At 42.7% G+C, this 22029-nt stretch overlaps 1 protein-coding gene across 1 annotated transcript in view; it reads left to right on the top strand.

Annotated features, from left to right (window-relative positions):
- The first annotated feature begins 9011 nt into the window (after positions 1-9011).
- Positions 9012-22029, top strand: part of ERC2 (ELKS/RAB6-interacting/CAST family member 2) — a 907564-nt gene continuing 894546 nt past the window's right edge. The window contains exons 1-2 of the mRNA XM_041762409.1: positions 9012-9150; positions 10846-10920. The gene's annotated coding sequence lies outside the window, so the exon portion shown is untranslated. The remainder of the gene's footprint in view (positions 9151-10845; positions 10921-22029) is intronic.

Raw genomic sequence — 22029 nt, 5'->3', positions numbered from 1 at the left:
GGCAGCCCGGGTGGCTCAGTGGTTTAGCGCCGTCTGACCCGGGATCAAATCCCATGTCAGGCTGCCTGCAGGAGCCTGCTTCTCCCTCTGCCCATGTCTCTGCCTCTCTCTCTCTCTCTCTCTCTCTCTCTCTCTCTCTCTGCCCCTCCCCCCGTCACTCATGAATAAATAAATAAAATCTTTAAAAAAAATGAAAGGGAAAAGGGAGATGTGTGCTGACACGAAATTGTCCATGATGTACACAATCAGCTGAACAAAATCAGATTGTAGAAGTGTATGTGTAATTGGCAGACAGCCATGAGAAATTGGTTAAATGAGAAATAGAACTTTACTGTAGGTCTAGCACAGTCATAAGAACTAGAAGGATGGTAGAGTAGTTCAGAGAGTTGAAGATAATGTTACACAGAAGAGCTTTGGGAATCATGGGAACTTTGGGATCCTCAGCAATGGAATCAGGGACCTGACTGTTCTCAGAGCCTAAACTCTCTTTGCCTCTTATCTCTGCTTCTCAGTGTTTGCAGCTTTTTTATAATAGTGGAGCCATGGGTGCCACCAACTCTGTAATTACATTCTTAGAGATCCTTGACTAAAGAATAGAGGGCCAGTTTGAAAAATCCCAGGGAAGGATTCTTACTGGCCTGGCTGTGGTCATATGTCCAGCCCTTGGAGCAATCACCGTGGCCAGAAGGAAAGGTGGTATGAAAACTTCTGAAGTCAGAAAGACAGGTGTAAAACTAAAAGGAGAAGATAAGGGATACTGGAAGGAAAAAAAACATAATTGGGCCCAATTTTTGTTAAAATATACATTAAAAAATCCAAGAGCATATACACCAGATTGTGTTAAAAGTGGTTGATTGTGAGGGTAGATTTTCACTTTTCCTGGAATGTTTGAATTTTATTTTAGAATATACTCCTCTTACTTTTGTAAGCTAAAAAAAAATTTTTTTTAAGATTTTTATTAAAAAGTTAAGCAGAGGGGATCCCTGGGTGGCTCAGTGGTTTAGCACCTGTTACTGGCCCAGGGCGGGATCCTAGAGCCCCAGGATTGAGTCCCACGTCGGGCTCCTGGCATGGAGCCTGTCTCTCCCTCTGCCTGTGTCTCTGCCTCTCTCTCTCTCTCTCTATGTTTATCATAAATAAATAAAATATTTAAAAAAAAAGTTAAGCAGAGGGATGCCTGGGTGGCTCAGCTGTTGAGCATCTGCCTTTGGCTCAGGGCGTGATCCCGGGACCTTGGTTCAAGTCCCGCATTGGGCTCCTCCCAGGAAGCTTGCTTCTCCCTCTGCCTATGTCTCTGCTTCTCTCTGTGTCTCTCATGAATAAACAAAATCTTTAAAACAACAACAACAAAACTTTTTCAAAAAAAATTTTTAAAGAAGTTAAGCAGAAAAGGTCCTACACCAGTAAGCTCTTTGTTTGTTCAGTTGATAATGTATCTCATTAATCAAACCCAGGAGCATCATTCTAAAGGTTTTGCCAATTTGGTACATATTTTTATCATTCAAATAGCTTGTTTTCTTTTATTATTCTCCTCCAAGCAAATTAGTTCCCTTTCATTTAATTGTGTAGTTAAGGCTTTTGTTTGGAAAAGAACTGTTTCTCAGAGTTGATCCAAAGCCTGTTTCAAGAAATGGATGAATTTTTGGCAATGTAAGTTATGAAGCTTTTTACTGTCTATAAGAATTGCTCGCTGATAGATCATTCAGTAATCTGAGCCATCTTTGTAGGTGGTAGGATATATACCTAATGGTTAGAAGGAAAACTAGCACCCTCTCTTCTTTTCTGGGTCTGGGCATTCTACCATCAATCCCTGCCCCAAGGTAGGCTGATGAATGGGCCCATCACTTATATCTTTGCAGTATAACTGTGGATTCCACTCTTCATATCACATTAATGATTCTCCTGTTACTAAAAAACAACTCATGTTTATGTCAGAGTGTTTATTCAGACTTTTCTTTCAGTGACTCTTCAAATATGTAGCCTAAAGCTGTTATTTTGTAGACCTTGGGTCTTTGGTTAAGCTGGGTAAACAAGTCCATTTTGGTCCCAAGAAACATTTCTAGGCATCTTGCTGCCCTTTCTCTCACAAGAATCCATCTTTAGGGCTGGTATTTTTCTCCTTCCCAGAGAGACTCCAGGTGGTAAAGATAATAGATGAGCACCGGCATTCTCACAGCACAGGAATGATGTGCTAGAAGCACATCAGGAAGTTGGCTGCTAGTTAAAAGCCCTAGTGTAAGAAATTCTTTTTTTGGAACACCGCGGTGTAAAAATCCCTATAATTGAAGCTCCAGTCTCTTTTACCTGTTTCCTTTAAAGTTTGTTTGTTTGTTTGTTTGTTTGTTTCCTAAAAGTTCCAATAAAACTTAATTTACAAAAACAGGCAGTCAGCCCCTGGGCTGTAGTTTGCTGCTTTTTCATAAGCATTATATTAAGATATATTAAGTTAAGACATGATTAAGATTTACCTTGATTGCTGAGATTTTGATGCCTCCTTTAATTTTCTACCCAAGGCTAGTATCTCACTTGCCTTACCCTGGTCCTGATCATTTAGCATGGAGATTCACAGATTTGTTTAAAACTCCTGACAATGTTAATGTAAGTTTTACTCTTTTCCTTAACATGATCAGCATTATGGGCACAGAAGCCACCATTCCTTGAGTCTTCTAAGGACTTTACCTGCATGGTTTTATTTTATTCTTGTCATAGCCATGTGTAGAAGAAACTGTGAACTACTCCCCTCTTATAAATAAGGAGACTGAATCTCAAAGTAAGTAATTTATCTGAAGACATGTAACTATTAAATGCTGAACTTTTGCCACTAGGGAAGAAAATAGAAAAAAAAAGGGTGGCTTTGCTATGCTATTGATATTTTAAACATCTTTCATGTTTCAAAACCTCCTCCCCATTTTTTAAAATTATTTTTCTCTCATGTAACAAATCTCATTATTATTAGCTCCCTTAAAAGTTTTGTTGGGTCTTTTCAGCATCTGCATAGATAGGATTCAATGTGGATAGGATTTAAGGTAAGAACTTTTCATGAGTTTCTAGAATAGCTTAACTCTCCATAAGGCCTTTAGCTTTTTAGAAAGAGAACATGCTAGTGTTTGAATGTAACTGCTTTAGTAGGAAAAAGCACAAGTCTAAAGGAGTCAGGATTTGGGTGAAGCCAAAAGAATATGTGAGCCTGCAGCATTTGGAAGGTTTAAAACCCTGTATCTTTACTTATTCCTCTTCTTAAGGACTTCCAAGAGGCCTTTTCCACCTTGAAATTGTTCTTGAAAAATGAGCATGGTAAAAAGTCCTTTTAATTTTACAGCTTTTAGCATAATTTAAAATGTGTTAATGAACTACCTTTAAATAGCCAAAGCAGGGAATGCAGGAAGAAGAGGAGGCCTAAGGGATGGGCAGTAGATCATGGAAAATAACATAAAGAAACAGACGCAGGTCAGGCTCAGGGCTTGGCCTGGCCATCTGCCATAACTTTCCAGAAGCAGTGTAAGGAATACCCAATAACTATAACAAAATCCACTTATGTGATTTCCCCCAGGTTTGTTTTCTTTGGGGAATCTGGTATCTGGGCCAGATTCAGGCTTTGGATTCTAGTGGAGTGCAATGAGGGGCTTTGCCTAAGCATAAGGAAACTGGCTTTCCAATTCAAGGAGTAATTGTGGCTGCAAGGAAGAGAAACTTGCTCAAGCCACCTGAGGCAGAAAAAGAATGGTATGTATCTACTGGAAGGACACAGGGGCATCTCATGGAACCCAAGAACAGCAAGGGTGGCAAGACTTCATGAAGGGCCAGAAGTGTGGAAATGGAAAGTTATTGGAAACCAAGGAACTAAAGCATTTAATGTAATTTTACATTATATAAATATTTGACCAACATTTTTGCAAACCCCTGAAAGACTTTCATACCTTGAGATTACAGTTTTACAGGAAACTGTAAATGGGGAATTAATAAATGTTTAATTATAAATGTGTAAAAAACATAACTTCATGGTTTTCCATATTTACAAACATTTCATTACATTTGAAAAAAATTGTATGTTGGATTTTTTTCTCATCTCACAATAATTCTTGAGTATGCTCTATGATTATGGACAAATCATAGCCACAAGTGACTATAATAAATTAGCCAAATAATTTTAAAGCAAAGCTAAAAACTCTCAAAAATTTCCACAGGGAAAAATATTTTGATGGTGCTGGATTTTGGTATGCTTGCTATGATACTTAGGACTAGAAAGGCCTTAAGACATTCCTGGCAAAGAGAATTGGCTTAGATTGATTTAGCTAAGCCAATAGGTTGGCTTCCTAAGGGTCAGGTGATTATTTCTGACCCAATTAACTGTGGTGGTGGTGATGCTAGTGAATCAGTTAATTGGGTCTTTTTTCTTTTATGGGAACCCAGTGATGTTTCTCTTGAATTAAACCTACCCTGTTGGGCAGCCCAGGTGGCTCAGTGGTTTAGCACCACCTTCAGTCCAGGGTGTGATCCTGGAGACCTGGGATTGAGTCCCGCATCGGGCTCCCTGCATGGAGCCTGCTTCTCCCTCTGCTTCTCCCTCTGCCTCTCTCTCTGTGTCTCTCATGAATAAATAAATAACATCTTAAAAAAAAAAAAACCTACCCTGTTAAGATGCATATATAAATGACCTCATGGCTAGGAGGGACAGATAATTGTGAGTTGTTTAGGGATTTTTGTTTCTCATCTAACTAAATTCTTCTCATGGTTAATGACTTCTGGGTTACTCATCCATGCCCATGGCTCTAATTACTAAATGTGATGACTTCCACACACAGTGGCCTCATAATCTCTCATCTGACTTCAAAGCAGCCTGAGAGAGTCACCTTCTGGGTATTTCCACCATGAGATCCCTGGCACTGCAAATTTAAAAAGCTCCAAGTGAATCCAGAAATGATTCATAAATTTTCTATAAACCTGTATCATCCACACCCACCTTTATTTCCAATCTTAGTGAGTGGCATATTATCCAGCTGCCAGAACCAGACTCCTGGGAGCATTCTTGGCTCCTCCCTTTTGTCCCATATCCAATCACTCACCAAGTCCATTTGATTTTGCTTTGTTGATTCTGGGGCTGAACTGCCTGGTGTTAGAGGAAGTAATTGAGAGAATGTGTTCACCAGTTGACCATGAGCTGGACCTGGGTAATTTGAGGCTCCTCATCCACTCCCCAGTCCTTAGAATGTACACTCTGCTCACTGTTCCCACAGTGGGAGTCATTTCAAGGACATAGCCTTGAGAAGGTAAGGTGTTGTTGAGACCATCTGGAGAGTATACATGACTGAATGCAGTTACGGCCTCTATATAAACTTTCAAGATTCTGGTGGGCAGGTGTGGAGATCTATTCATCTTGCAATCACTGGAGATAAATCTTGTATGTAAGGTCCCTTGCTTATTAAACCTGCCACCTGCGAATCAGAAGTGGTCTGCCTCTTCCTTTGGTCTCTCTTTGTCCTCTATGTAAGGGGGCCAATTTGTGAAATAGATTTGAGTCTTTTTTTGGTAATAAATTTGAATCTTAATCCTGCGACTTCCTAGTTGTATATATGTATAAAAGAGAGAGGGGTTATTGTGGTTGTGTTTCATGACTCTGTATCATTGTGCAATAAGAACAATTGCTTATTTTAAAAAATATTTTATTTATTTATTGGAGAGAGAACGAGAGTGAGAGATATCAGAGGCAGCCTGACACCAGGCTCGATCCCAGGGCCCTGAGTTCATGACCCGTGCCAAGGCAGATGCTAAACAGATTGAGCCACCCAGACACCCCAAGAACAATTGTTTCTAACCAGTGTTCAGTTCCTGGGCCACTTGGCCATTGTGTCCACCTACTGGGCAGGTTTATGAAGGTTGGCCGTAGTGACTGAAAATATGGGGCAACATGGGGCTTTAGAATAGTTGTGTTTTTTCACTGTTGATATTTTATTAATTTTTTCTACTTGGTTTGAAAAATACATATGGGAGTACACAATTTTCTTTTTGCTTCAGGCTCTGATATGACACTGGACAGAGATGATAAAACTGGTGATAAAACTGGCCGATGGGGTGGAGGTATGGTATAAGCAAAAGGGAGAATCAGAGACGCTTCTAGGTTTGGACCTGAGCAACTGGATAAAGGGTGGTGTCGTTAATCTGATGGGTGACCTTGGGAGAGAAGAGACCTGGTACATAAAAATCCAGAGTCCTGGGATGCCTGGGTGGCTCAGCTGTTAAGTGTCTGCCTTCAGCTCAGGGTATGGTCCTGGAGTCCCGGGATCAAGTCTCACATCGGGCTCCCTGTGTGGAGCCTGCTTCTTTCTCCCTCTGCCTCTCTCTCTGTGTCTGTCATGAATAAATAAATAAAATCTAAAAAAAAAAAAAAAAAATCCCAGAGTCCTGTTTAGAATAAATCAAGTTTGAGATGCCAGTTAGATATCCACATTGGCGTTATCAAATAAGCAGTTAGATATTCAAATTTTTTGGACCTTTAGGAATCTCCGTTTCTGTCTACTTGGCTCTCTATTCTTTCTGCTGACCAGCAAAGGTCTTAGAGCTCATTTCTCAGTGACTTTGGCATCATGGTTTTGGGTGCCCTAGTTCTGATTTGGGCTACAAGCTCACCACTCAGTACCCACTGTCTGACTCATTCCAATGGCCCAGTTTCAAATACTGTGGAGAGAGCTTGTGACAGCCCACCCAGGGGCAGGTGTTCTCCAAAGATTCAATCTCCTGTGGTTGACTTCACAGAGTATGCAGGCTGCTGCTCTGGGTTGAGCACAGGGTGGGACAGGAAGGGTGGATGTAGCAGGCGAATTTAATGACATTTCCTTGGGAATCCATCAGGGAAAAGGCTGACTGTCCTTCCTGTATGCTCCTACGGTACCCAGAGCTTTGTCCCTTCATAAGCGGTATTGTAATGGCCTGTTTTCTTGTCTGTTTCCCTTACTGCAGTAAGGGAATATCCTTTAGGCCAGCTTTTTAATTTTTCAGATGAGAAAACGAAGTCCCAGAGAGGATGAAGATGACTTAAGATTCCTAATACTTCCAGTCCTTGTTTTACTACATAAAGTTGCTTTCTGTTTAAAGTGATTATTCTTAACTTTTTCAAGGACCTAATACAAAAGAAGTCTATTGAGAACCATAGATCTTCTCTCTGGGGGTAAAAATGTACATAAGTATATAAACAACTTATTCTTGTGAAGTCCAATGATTCTTGTTTAGAACCCAAAGATCAAAGGAAAAGAGAATGAGTGGCCAAGAAGAGTGAGCTTTAGGCATAGATGCAAATACATTCTCAACTGGGTATGTTACCTGATTTTCTGAAAGACAGTAAATATCTTACAGAGTTTTTGTAAGAGTAGTGGAAAAAAATCTAAGTGGTATACATAGGAGGTAGTCAATAAACATGGGTCACATTTCAAAAGATAAGGGATTTTAAGACTTCTCAAAGCACTCAACAAAGAACATTTATCTATCTATCTATCTATCTATCTATCTATCATCTATCTATCTATCTGACAAGCTTTTTTAGCAGAGGCTGTCAAGACGGTACACAGGAAACTAAACACAACAGGTGTTGCTTGGTTTTACCTTGGAGCATCCAGGTCAACAGAATGAGTGCTGATTTCTTGGTGACTGAGAGAAAGAAGAAGGTAAGGGCAAAGAGGCCTCAAGGGGGATGAGTCTGTGAAAAACTATGAACACCAGATGTGTAAAAGGAAAGCTTAAGGAACAGGGCATTTGAATAGTCTACTTCCTTCATTTAATATTTCAATTTCCATCATAGGAGGAAGGAAGGAATCATCCCTAGTCATTGTGCTGATACCATACCTCTGCTCACCCAGACAGCCCATGGCTGAATTTAGCTTCATTTGCTCAAGCTTCCCAGCAGGAGACATTTAGATCTGGCCACTGAAATTGCTGGCAGCAGACTCATCAGGACAGGAAGGAAATCACTGCTCTAGTTTTGCAAATTGACTACTCAGTGAGACACCAAATCTGGAGATCCCAGTGAGGTTTGGAGTCCCCCTTTCTAATATAAAATGGTAGTGGCTGGGGCTCCAGACTTGTTGGGTGGAAGCCTTTTGTAATGAAAAAAAGGTGTCCAACCCTGCTTGCACGTTACCTTGAGGCGCGTGTATGTGTGTGTGTAAATGAACTCAGACACCATCTTTCTACCTTAGATGGGGGCAATGCACACCCGCTGCGGGGCACAGAGAAGGGTCACTCAGTGAATGACAACGATGAGGCTGATGATGATGATTTTTTTCCTTGCTCCCTTTTTCCATCTTCCATTCGCTCTTTTCCTTGGGGCAACAAGAAAAGTGACAATCTTATGAAATCCCTTCACTCTCCTAAAGAAGATTAAGCTAATGGGAGGGAGGCTGCCAGAGTATGGGAACCTTGATTCCCGCCCCCCTCCCCCCACCCCCCCCATACTCTAAAGCTTAACTTAAAAGACAGCTGCATCCTCTCCACCAAGGGCCATCCCTGCCCCTGTTGCCAAAGCCACCTGACCTGTCCCAGGAGTGCTTGGCTGCCTTTGGGAGGGAGTCCCGGGGAAGGGGCCTCGGGCAGGTGCTTCCAGCGGGCAGCTGCTGCGAGGAGCGCCGCGAGGACCCCGCCGCCCGGGCCGCGCGCTCTCTGCTGCCCCCCGCGGAGGCGCCCGCGCCCCGGCCCCGGCCCCCGCCCCCGCCCCCGCCCCGGCCCGGCCCGGCCCCCCCAGCCGCTCCTCGGGAATGCTGGGAATGTGAGTCAGGGCCGCGGCGAGCAGGCGAGCGGGCGAGCGCGCCGAGCGGCCGGGCGGGGGGCCCCGGGAGCGCAGCCCTGGCGGCGCGGCGCGGCGCGGCGCGGGCGCGCGTCTCGGGACTGCGGCGGGCGCCGCCCCCTCGGCCGCCAGCCCCGCCCGGCCCCGCGCCCGGCCCCGGCCCTGCGCGCCCTCCCTCCCTCCCTCCCTCCGCCTCCCCCTCCCCGCGCCGCTCCACCTCCCGCTCCTCCTCCCGCTGCTGCTCGCTCGGGCTTGGGCTCGGGCTCGGGCTCCGGCTCCGGCTCCGGCGCCGGCTCCGGCTCCTCCCGGCCGCCCGGGGCCAGGGCGACGTGAGGTTGTAAAAATCCATGTGGGACGGCCCCGGGGCGAGCATCGCAAAGGTGAGACGTGGACGCCGGGGCCGCGGCCGCCGGGCGCCTGGTTCCCGCGGGGCGCCCGAGCCGGGCATCCCTCGTGCCGGGTCCCCCTCACTCGTGGGGAGCTGCAATGCGTTATCGCGGGGAGCCGAGGGGTGAACCATCCGCCTCCCCCGGGGCTTTTGGGGCGGGGGGAAGGACGGGGCGGCCTAAGGGCGGATCTGCCTTGATGGAGAAACCCCCGGATTGGAACAAGTGCACGGCTTGCTCTGGCGCGCGGTGGCCGCTCGCTCCCCCGGCGGCCCGGGCCACCTCCCGCAGTCCCTCCCCGGCAGCCACCCTCACTGCCGTCGTCTTCCTTCTCCCCGGATCCCCATCCTTCTCCTCCCGGCTTTTCCCCCCTCTTGCCTCGAGGGGTGGGGTGTTCGCAGGGGCAAGGGGCTCGGGAACCCCAAGCAGAACAAAGTGGAGAAAGGTGGAGCAGCCCCGGTGCAGGGGGGTGGGGTGCCTGGCTGCCTCGGTGGGCTCCGAGGGGACAGTGTCAAGAAAAAAGAAAAAAAAAAAAAAAAAAAAAAAAGAAATCCGTGTCAGGGAAAATGAAGCCGGCTTCACTGGGGAGGGGTAGAGGGTGGTGGTGCATGAAAACGAAGGGATGTGAAATTAAACTGAACGATAGTCCTTCCGTGCCTCTCCCCACCTCCGGATTATCCAAGAAAAGGAGCGGGGGGGGGGTTACTTAGGAGGTGGCACTTAATTTTTTATTTTCATTTTTTAAAAAAAAGATTTGGTGCGAGCCTTTTGGAAGATCATCTTAGGACGGCGAAGATTAAGGGCTGCTTGGTGCGGGATAATAAAACAGCGCTCATAAACTCTCGGGTCGGCCCGGCCTTATTTATTTTGTACTTAAGGGTCTCTGTTCTCCTTGCCGGAGAGGGAGAGTCTGCTCCGTTCTGAGCGGATCGATTTTAGGCGGCTACCTGCCTTTGCTGGATGAAAGGCAATTTACTCCCGGAGTGGAGAATTGTCAGGTCCCTCTGTGATTGACAGTCACACCTGCCACTTATGTGGGCAGAACGGGGACCGGTAAAACCTCAAGAGCCAATCAACGCTCGGGAGAGGAGGGCAGCTCCCACTTGTCATGGTTAGTTTCCTGGTTGGCTCTTTAAATCAGTGGTTTTACTTAACCATTGGTTTCCACCAGGTATGAGGCTCCAGCTGTGAGGGGCAGACCAGCGGGGAGAAAACTCTTCGAAAATGGGCTTAGAAGCAAGTATGCTCGACTTGTGTTTGTTTCTCCTCTCCCCCTTCTCTTCTCACTAGTTGTAGTAGTTGGGGATGCTCAGGCCATTGGCTTAAAAATGAAAAGGAAATGGATCTGTATAAGAAATTCAGTGGTGAGGGGGCGCATTGGGGTTTAGAATCGTTCACCTATTTTTCTAGAATTGCAGGCTCCCTTCTAAGAGACACCATTTACTGTTGAGCTATTTGGGAAAAAGGGTGTGGCACTTTGTCTCCTATGGTCACTCTTGTCCTTGTAAAGTCACATTGTTTTCTCAGTATACAGTAGTACTTGGCTCTTGGCTCTATTAATGGACTTATAAGATATTTTTGAAGCAGACAAGCATACTTTGTTAGGACTGCCATAAATAGAAGGGGTTCTTTTAGTTTTTGACGGTGTAACAACTTCTGGAAGTGAGGGTTTGCCTTCTTCACTTACAGTTTGGCTGTCGGTTTGGAGGTGGCAGTGGGGTCAAGCCAGATCCTTTCTGGAGGGTGGAAGAGTTTGCCTTTGAGGTGAGTTTGCTTCTAAGGTGAGCCATCTTGTCTTCTGCCTCTGTGCTTTAATAAAAGCCCTGCACAGTTTGGGAGGGCGGTGTGTGGATGGTGACGGAAGCATGGTTTCACCAGCAAGACTTTCATGGGTGGATGGAGTGTGGGCAGCAGGAAGGACCAGCTCCTCCTCAATTCTCTATAAGTGAAAGGCTTATTTTTTTCAATGCCCTTCTTCCTGAATTCAGTAGAAAATTTACTGGTTGATCCTGTTACCTTATAGAAGCTGTATCTGGATGTGATAGAAAGCCGTGCATTCATTATTTTGTGAACAGATTGTGGGCCAGAATACGCTGATTAGGATGGTTTTCATGTACCAGCCAGCTTTGTCAAGGTAGTATTATTATTATTATTATTATTATTATTGCTGTTGCATATGCTAGCACTTTGTGGAATATTTTACATACACTATCTTTTAAAAAACTTTCAGAGCTTCTATAAGGTAGGGGTTATTATTATTTCCCCCAAATTACAGATAAGGAAGCTAAAAGGAATTATGTATCTTGCCACAGTTTAGTGTAAGAGTGAGCACTTGAGTCCAAATTTCTCTGACCCAGAGCCTTTGACCTTGGCTGTGGCCTTGAATTCAAATTTTGTTCCTGCTGTCTGTATGTGTCCATTCTGAAGTATGGACTCTCCCAGCACACATAGGGCCTATTCTGTTGAATCCATTGCGATGTTAATGGTCTTTGCACTGTGTGCCTTGCCACTCTGAAGGCCAAAGGCCATCACTTTACCAATAGACAAATTTGGTAACCTTGGTATTATATATTTCCTTTAAGTCAGCTTTTGGCCCAGTGGAAATTTGGTTCCAAATGTAATGATGATTATTTAAAAGAAGGTAAAACAAAACAAAATCCACACTATTCTACTTTTACTGATACCTTAAATTTCCAGCTGGAGTTCAGAATAGGTATTGGTTGAATACATGCTCTTATCATTCAGTTGGCTTTTTTTCCTTTTCCTAAGGGATTGGAATTTTATTTTCTCTTTCACTTATAAAGTGACTCCATTTCATTAGTGATTAAATATAATTGTATTTTAAATTATTCTACTGGAATAGTGTGGCCCTCTTGTTTTATTATGTTGAAAAAGTCGTTAAGACTTAAGCCTTATTGGTATCTTCCCATTGGTGAAATGCAATGGTCATGGTTTGTCTAAACAGGATATGATGTTGGAATCCATAAATTTACCTCAACAGATAGTCTTTGACTTGGTTGAGGTTAACTTTGTGTAATCTACTGCTACTACTACTACTACTTCTTCTTCTTCTTCTTTTTTTTTTTTAACTAGGGACACCCTTTAACCCCTTTTATCAACAAAGAAGTTAACATTTTGGCTGTTATATGAGAGACCTACTTGCCAGCCAATGGTTTAGTTTCTTTATTGTGACTTTCCTTATTTTGGAAAAATAGACCAAATGGAAAATGGAAAAGCACTGATATTAATGAAAATTGTAGGTCTTATATCTAAAACAGTTGATCCAAGGAGAAACATCATTGGGTGTACCAAAAGCAGGTTCTTCAATCTGTTCTTTCTTGTGTGAAGAAAAGGAACAAGGTGAATTAATATGTAAGAAATTCTAAAATACACCAATTGATAAAAGTTACATTAGTCAAGTTATGCTGTGTATCAAAACTTCTTGATTTACAGCAACAGGTATTCATTTTCACACTCCCGAGTTTTTAGGTTGGCCGTGATTTGGCTGATCTAGGCTGAGCTCCTGAGGTGGCTCTGCTGTTGGCTGCATGTTTCGTTCTGGTCTGCTCCGCATGTTTTCTGGGGCCCAGGAGGAAGGGATAGCCCTTCGTGGCAGACGAAGACATACATACCCCTCTCGTGGCAGATAACTGGATTTGATAGCTGAGTCAAACTGCGCAAGCAATGTCATTTTCACAAAAAAACTTTTTGGACATGGCATGTCCCATAGTGAAGATCAACATCCATGGGTAAAAGCAGACTCTGCCCATAGTAGAGGAGGGAATATTTGATGAACTATAATCAGAACTCCCACAACATGTAAAAAGTATGGTGTTTTAGAGAATTTTATGATTTTTTTCTTTTTATTCTTGGGGAATACAGTCTTCATCTCCTCACTCCCACAATAAGCTTTATGACATATAAAGCTAGTAGTGTGTTTAACTTTTACAGTTCAGGAATATACCATGTTTGATTCTAGAAGATTGACTATAAATGTGGGTATGAATATGTACATGAATTACTTAAATTATCAAGGCACTGTTTATTAGAACCTACTGTGTTCCAAGAGACTATACTCAATGGAATAAGGAACACAGGAGTTTTTATCTGAAATGGGATCTGCCACCATAGAGCTTATTATTAGGAGTAGGTATCAGAAAGACTTCCTGGATGAAATGGCATTTTCCTGGACCTTGAAGCAGAGATAATGTTGGAGATATATAGAAAGCATTTAGATATATATTAGTAAAAATGTAAGAAGAACATCTAGATATAATGAGTTATTTCATTTGGCCAGAGGGTAAGATAGATGAATAATAATAATAACAATAGTGATTATAATAATAGCAGTAATTACAATTCGACTTTTTTTTTCTTTTTTTTTACAATTCGACTTTTATTGAGCTATTAACCACTGTGCTTCTCACTTTACATAAAATATATAATTTAATATTGGGATAGACAGTACTGATTGCTTATCCAATATTCATTCTCTCCTTTCTAACTAAAAGAACCCCAATTTTGTTTGAGATGGAAATAAGCCCATCTCACTTTCCAAGATGACCTTAACAGCCTAGAGTGGCCATGAGACTCAGGTTCTTATAATGAATAAGTGGATGTTGTTGGTTGGGGGCTTTCTTTTCTTTTTTTTTTAAGATTTTATTTATTTATTTATGATAGACATAGAGAGAGAGAGAGAGAGAGGCAGAGACACAGGCAGAGGGAGAAGCAGACTCCACACCGGGAGCCCAAAGCGGGACTCGATCCCGGGACTCCATCCCGGGACTCCAGGATCGCCCCCTGGGCCAAAGGCAGGTGCCAAACCGCTGAGCCACCCAGGGATTCCCAGTTGGGGGCTTTCTTGAAAGCTTAGTAAGGATGACACATTTGGCTATGATACCACAACAGCTTTGGCCCCTTTCTGCTTCCTGCCGCTGGGAACCTGGGTGCAATGCCTGAAAGGCCCACAGCCAACCACAACGACAAAGATAGGACCATGTATTAAAAAATTCCAGCAAAGCTGGAACTTGGAAGGATCGTGATCTTGATGATGTTGTTGAGCCATAGTACCAGCCTAAACTGACTTCTCCCATACTTTTTTCTTTTTTTTAGGGGAGAGGGGCAGAGGGAAGAGAGAGAATCTTAAGCAGGCTCCATGCCCAGCATGGAGCCCAACGTGGGGCTAGATCCCAGAACCCTGAAATCATGACCTGAGCTGAAATCAAGACTGACTGAGCCACCCAGGTGCCCCCTCCCATACTTTTTATTGCATAAAACAAATAACCTCCTTACCTGCAAGCCACTATATGCTGCTTGTAGTCAAACATAATTCTCACTGTTACTTCTCTCAAGAGCCTTTCAAAGTAGATGCCATCATACCAATTTTATAGGAGAAAATATTGAAACTCAGATTAAGGAATTTGCACAAGATCCAGGATTCATTACTATGCCACCATCTTGCCTTTGGCTGGGCAGGATAAGTACTATAGCAGAGATAATGTTGGAAAAGTAGGTTAGGGGAAAATTGAGGGGGTAACTGGATTCCAGGTTGAAAAGTTTTGAGTTTTATTTCATGGGCTATATACGATGATTTGAAAAAGCCAGGGACTGGAGGTTAGAAGACCATTGAGGTTTAAGTATGTGATACCTAATGCTTTAGTGTGAATGAAAGTGGAGGAAAAGCTGGGTACAGAGCAGAGCTGGGAACATGAGAAGAGAATGGAATTGAGTGAAAGCAAATCATAGCTGGCTGTTACCTGTAATCTTCTGAGAACAAAATGAAAGTCTCCTGAAGGTTAGTATTAACTTCTACTAATGGCTTCACATTTGCCAGGAAGTAAGGAATGAGTAATATAGAGAATTGCTAATGGGATGTGAATCATTATTTAGTGCAGTAGGGTGGGCACCACTTATCATCCATACCATTTACTGTGTGACATGATTTTGGTCTGGGTCTGGCTCTAGCTCTGTTGTGCCAGTTAAAGGGAACAGAAATGAAGGGTAAGACCAGAGGGTGGTGCAACGGTACAACAAATCTGTCAAAGGACATCTGCTAAACATTCTGGAGCTTTCCTGGAGGTGGGGTGGGGTCACTTTAACTTCCTGGGCCGCCCATTTTTCCCCTCTTTCTACTTTTTAAATCTGTAAAACAAAAGATTTGGTTTACATTAGTGGTTTTCAAATGTTTTTCAGCTGTAGAAACTTTTTTGTCTTTCCTAAATAAAAACTTATCTGGACCCTCAGTACAGTTAGAGAGAAAAAAAAAAAAAAAGCAGAGTTGCTCTGAAAATTCAGAGTCCAGGTTTATGTTGTTTGAGATTCCTTCATGTTGAGGTCACTGTTTTCAAATGATCCCTATACACCCTCCCAGGTCTAGGATTTGAAAGCCTTAGAGCTATGTAGTTGTTTTATTGGAGCATCCTCTTTAATAAATCCCTTTGCTATTCCACAGCTTGTTAGTCTTGTATCACCTGTGGTAGAGATTATTAATGTTCTCCCCAGTTACTTTTCTCTCCTAGGTATATATTGGAAGTGACTTGTGTCATGTCTATGCTAAAATATTTAATTTACAGTGTGAGACCATCCAGTGCTTACTTCTGCCATGATGGTCATGGAAGCAGGTGTTGAGATGGAGCTTCCATCTAACTGGGTCCTTGAGTCACTAAATGAGCAATTGGAATGGGACATATAATGTGACCAATATATAAACCTTTGTTGTTTTATTTTTTTTTTATTTTTTTATTTTTTATTTATTTATTCATGATAGTCACAGAGAGAGAGAGAGAGAGAGAGGCAGAGACACAGGCAGAGGGAGAAGCAGGCTCCATGCAGGGAACCCGACGCGGGACTCGATCCCAGGTCTCCAGGATCGCGCCCCGGGCCAAAGGCAGGCGCCAAACCGCTGCGCCACCCAGGGATCCCAACCTTTGTTGTTTTAAACCATTGAGATTTTATGATTGTTTGTTTATGTGGTACTTTTTTTTTTTTAAAGCTTAGCCTTTCTGATCGTCTTTTAGTATGTGTACCAAACTTCATTTAACTTGCTTTTAAAAAAAAAATATTTATTTTATTATTTTTCTGGGGGGATGTAGAGTGAGAGAGTGAGAGAAAGAGAGAGAAGTTGGGGTAGAGGGAGAAGGAGAGAAAGAATCTTAAGCAGGTTCCATGCCCAGCACAGAGCCTGATGCAGGGCTTGTTCTCACAACTCTAAGATCTTGAACTGAGCTGAGATCAAGAGTTAGATGTTTAACTGACTGAACCACTCAAGCACCCCTAAAGATTTTATTTTTAAGTAACCTTTACATGCAACGTGGGGCTCGAACTCATGACCCGAGATCAAGAATTGCACTCTACACCAATTGAGCCAGTCAGGCACCCCATTATTTAACTTAACTTTTTACATGTCTTCTGGATCAACCTGAAGCCTGTTCAACTTGTCCTTACTTTGTGGTTAGGAAAGCAATTGGTAGGCATCTATATTAGCTGTCCACGCAGGTCTCTATACTAATAGATTCCTTGAACTGGAATGCTTATTTTTAGTAACATTCACTTTCATGTGAAAAAAAGTCTGAAGGTATGTTGTGTAGTGCACCTTACTTAAAAAAAAAATGGCTTTAATTTAATGATTTGTTGCTTTTTTTAGGTAATAGAGCTCAGTGACTTGGGGAAGAATAATGATTATCACTTATCATAATAATGGCTACTATTGATTACTTATTCATTGATTTGTGAAATATTTATTGAGCATCTACAATGTTATAGATACTCAGGGGCATACAGCTGAGCCAGAGATAGCTCTTCGGTTGGAGCTTACACTTTATTTTTTTTAAATTATTTTTTTAAAAGATTTTATTTATTTATTCATGATAGAGAGAGAGAGAGAGGCAGAGACACAGGCAGAGGGAGAAGCAGGCTTCATGCAAGGAGCCCGATGTGGGATTCGATCCCGGGACTCCAGGATCACACCCTGGGCTGAGGGCAGGTGCTAAACCACTGAGCCACCCAGGGATCCCCTGGAGCTTACATTTTAGTTGGGAGTTGTAGATGTTAGTTCTATTCTATGAAAGATACCATTTACTGAGCATTTACTATGTGTTAAGTGCTTTATATTCCTCATTTCAGATTACCTATAATGGTAGGTATATTATTCCTATTTTATAGATGAGGAAACTGAGGCTCAAAGAATTTGCTAAGCTCTATGAAGGCAAGAGCTTTTGGTTTATGCTGTATTCCCAGTGCCTACAAGAGTCTTTTTTTTTTTTTTTCTCCCATGGAGCCCAACTTGAGGCTTGAATTCATTACTCTGAGATCAAGACTTGAGCTGAGATCAAGAGTCAGACACTTAACCAGTTGAGACACCAGGCACTCCCTAGAAGAGTCTTTAGTGCATAGTAGATGCTCAGATAAATGTCTGTTGATTGAATGAATGAACAGAAGAACTTGCTCAAAGTTAATACCTTGGCAGATCTAGAATTTGTTTTTTTTTTTTTTTTTAAGATTCTATTTATTGATTCATGAGAGAGACAGAGAGAAGCAGAGACATAGGCAGAGGGAGAAGCAAGCTCCATGCAGGGAGCCCGACATGGGACTCGATCCTGGATCTCCAGGATCACATCCTGGGCTGAAGGCGGTGCTAAACTGCTGAGCCACCCAGGCTGCCCCAGATCTAGAATTCGAATCCACGTCTGCTTGACCCGCAAGGTTGCTAAATCATCGCTTGCCACAGTAGGTGCTGTGAGTGGCCCCATGATTACAATAGAAACAACAACTGGGCCCCCATTGTTTTTGTGAAGACACCAGGAAAAGCCAGGCTGTCTTTCTTCAGCATCTAGGGCTGAGTCCTCTGTGTGATTTGCTACTCACTCTGCCTCAGTTGTGGAAGCTAAAGGCCACAACCTCACTGACTTAATTGCTGATATAATTGGTTACCCCTTTCTTGGGCCAGTTCAACTTCTGCCCTAGTCAGATTTTCTTAGCCCTTGGCTGGCTGTTTTCCAGTGTTGTGTCTCAAGTTGTGCATTTAAGTTTTTGGGCATTCCCTTTCCACTTTCATCTTTCAGATTTATTGCTTTGAAGTTCCAGGGAATCTCTAGTTGCTGGCACCTAGTGAGCACTCAACAGAATTAAAAAGAGAAGAGAAAGGAAAGAAAGGCTGCCTTCACTGTCAGGAAGGAACTAAGTGATTATTTGTTCCTGAAAGTCAATGATGAGATTGTGGCCCCAGCAGATGAAAAGTATGGGTTGGGTCGCAGGGCATCCCTAGGATACACCTCTAGGCAGAGGGGCAGTGACAATAATCATAGGTGCCTTATACAAGCAGTTTTACTTTGCTGTGGTTTATTCTTTAGATTTTATATTTTGCTCACTCGATTCTCTGTGTGCAGTGTGTTTGCACATGTGCGCGCATGTGTGTGTGATAGTGTTTCTTTTTTTTTTTCCCTTGCCTTACAGCTTTCCACTCCTAAAGGTAGTTGTCATGACATGATATCAGAGTATGAATGAATTGCAGGCAGCAAAGTGCCTTCCCTGTAAATGTATTAAGAGCAAACTATTAATTCAAGGCAACTCCTTAGTGGCTTAGAAGACAAGAGCTTGAATGGAAATTGAGCAATGTGACTGTTCTGCAAGAATATTCTCAGATCCTCATACAGACTGTGAGAGACTTTCCACTAAAGTGGTGTGGCTAAATATAATAGGAAAGGGCAAGGTTTTATATAAGAAACTAAATCTAGTTGTGCTTTGTAATTACTAGTTGGTATGTAGCAAGTTTCTCTAAAACAAGGTGGGTGTGATCAGAGTGAGTGGTTCATCCTCTGGGGTCCAAGGTGACTGAAGGTGGGGTCTGGGAGTTGCTCTGGGGGTGAACTCTGCTCTGAAGGTAGAGGTTTGAGCTGCTCTGCAAGGTATGTAGTTAGATTGGTACTATGATCCCTTGTTATTTTCTTGGTGATACTAGCAGCCACCAAACTCCTACCAAGATGGCTTTCTTATGCATGGTTTCAGGCAGATTAGCCATGCTGCCTTCCTGCCAGCCAGCTCAATGTTAACTGTTATCACCTGGAGGAGCAAAACTGTGGTTCAAAGAGCAGGATCCTGGGAGCAACGTTGTTGACTCTTTCACATTTGGCTCTCAGGAGAGGGCTTTTGATGTATTTTCTTTCCCGTGATGTGTGTTTTTTTCCTTCTAGGTAAAGTTCCCTCCTACCCCTTCTTTGTTTTGCATTTTAGCCCTTTAACCATCTTGTTCCTGGAACCTCTCCATGGGGGGATGCTGGACGTTTGGTTGTGAATGGGATGATAGCTTGGCATTCTTAGGAGCTCTTTGAAAGTAGATCTTGTTTGATGCTGGGTGAATACAAAGGCAACTGAGTTTCAGTGACTGCTGTTTATTAGGCTTGCTAGCAAAGAGCTGATAGCGCGGGTACACAGGGGGCATTCTTTACCTTTTTTGTTAAGTCCAAGAAAAAGCTATCTTTTCATACAAGCTCCAAATACTTTGACAGCCCATCTTGAATTCAGTAACACAAACAGTTGCTTAGAATAACTTCAGAGCAGATTCTTTTGGATATAGAGATGTGAGCACTGACCTGTGAGTCAAAAGACCTAAGTTCCATTTTTGGGTTTGCCACTAGCTTTCTCCTTATTTGAACATCTCTTGGTATGTGTCAAAATCATCTGGTCCTTTTCCAGATCTAAAATTATATTTTTTTACAACAGTTTTTTCATGCAAAGAATCAATGAACTGTAATTTTATTAGCTATTTTATCTTGGAAAACAAGATGAGCAGTGTGCATTCATGATAGACTATTAACAAGGAGTTAAGTGTTTGTATTATATATTCACCATATGTGTGTGTGTGCTTTATGCCAGTCCTCTGCTGGGCATAGGGGGGTACAGCTGTAAACAGAGCAAATGATTTTTAGGGGCTTAGGGATTGTAGTATTTAGTGGGGCACTAGACATTAAGAAGGCTATTATGGAGGAGCACCCAGGCTGTCATGGAAGAGGGAGAGTCAGGATAAAGGATGAGAATGGCTTCTGAAAGAAGGTGACACCTAGGGTGAGCTGGAACACTAGGTGGCATTAGCTGGCTACCCTTGGTTTTGATGGTACAAATAACAGAGGGGAATGGTCTAGGATCGAAAGATGAGCAAGAGAATGGGAGAGTTGGGATTTGAGGGGGGTGAAAGTAGACCTGTGGAACTGGAGATTAGCTTGGCTGGGGATGGGGGATGATGAAAGAGGCCAGACACAGTGGCACGTGTGAAGACTTGGTGTTTCACTCTGGAGACGAGGTTTGAACTTTATCACCAAGGGGTTTCAGTAGGGGACTAACACGAACAGATGCTGAATTCTCTTTATTCTTTCATTCCACTTTCATGGCAATAATTACTTGATTTGGGTGTTTGTGGGAGTATGTGGGGTTTGAAATTGGGGTGAGGGAGTGGTAGAATGACCTGGACGACAATAGAAAGATTATAAATATGATCTTGGGAATCCTAGCAGTGCCCATTCTGATTCCATTGACCAAACACAATTTATGCATCCTTAATACCTTTAAAGGACCACTTTTCTTTTCTTTTCTTTTTTAAGATTTTACTTATTTATTCATGAGACAGACAGAGAGAGAGAGAGAGAGAGAGAGGCAGAAACCTATGCAGAGGGAGATGCAGGCTCCATGCAGGGAGCCTGATGCGGAACTTGATCCCGGAACCCCGGGATCATGCCCTGAGCCAAAGGTAGACAGACGCTGAACTGCTGAGCCACCAGGCATCCCGAAAAGACCACTTTTCAAGTAAAGATGTTCCTGATATATAGTGGGACTCCACATTGCTTATTGGTTTTGAGAAGCTTTGCAAATGTTATCAGGGACTAAGTTCTTTTCTATGAGTTTTGAGCAGAGCCAGAGAGTATGGCTCCTGTTGTAAAATCGTCGTAAATATTTGCAGTTTAATGGATGGCATTAAACTGACACTGTTAGACTAATAGAAGGAAATTCATAGTATACAGCTTCTGAAAATAGTGTGAGAAAGTTCATGAACAGAAATGGTTTACTCCCTGAAATGCGCAAGATTGAGTGTGCTGCAGCCACATTCAATATCCTATGCCTACCAGCTGCTTAAGACTTTACTGTTGTATGACTTTTACCACTTTTGTACCTTAGATAGTAACATTGCTAAATTACCTTTTTATGCGTTAATCTTGACTTCCATCCTTCAGTTTATGGACCAACATTTTGAGCTATTGTAATCATGGTCTTAACTCCTAACAAATAATTTTATTTCAGCAGCACCACCATATTTGTATAGCAGTTATGTAATCGTTTGAAAATTTCTTGAATCTCGTCATTATTTTATAAAAAGTAAATGCAATGGAAATATATAGGCAGTAATGTAGGGAGAGGTACGAGCCTCACACTTTTTTTTTTTTTTAAGAATTTTATTTATTTATTCATAGAGACAGAGAGAGAGAGAGGCAGAGACACAGGCAGAGGGAGAAGCAGGCTCCAAGCAGGGAGCCTGACGTGGGACTTGATCCAGGGTCACGCCCTGGGCTGCAGGCGGCGCTAAACCGCTGTGCCACTGGGGCTGCCCCCGAGCCTCAAACTTCATGTAATTGAGGTAAAGATGGAAACCATTAGACATGCCCAGTATGGATGGTGTTTACCTTTAGTCAGATGCTTTGGACTTAAATTGACCACCTCTGTATAGATAGTTGTGGGAGATAAGAACTAAGTTAAAGGTTATAGACATATGAGATGTGGAAATAAACTTTGGATAAAAAGCAAGATATAATTTGGGATTTTATTTTTTATTTGTTTTGGTAACAGAGCATCCCTTTTTAACATGTAGGCCTAGTCAACTTTTGTTCAGTT

This window comes from Vulpes lagopus, chromosome 7, assembly GCF_018345385.1.
Source record: "Vulpes lagopus strain Blue_001 chromosome 7, ASM1834538v1, whole genome shotgun sequence".
NCBI classification, from domain to species: Eukaryota; Metazoa; Chordata; class Mammalia; order Carnivora; family Canidae; genus Vulpes; species Vulpes lagopus.
This window is presented reverse-complemented; position numbering and strand designations above follow the sequence as displayed.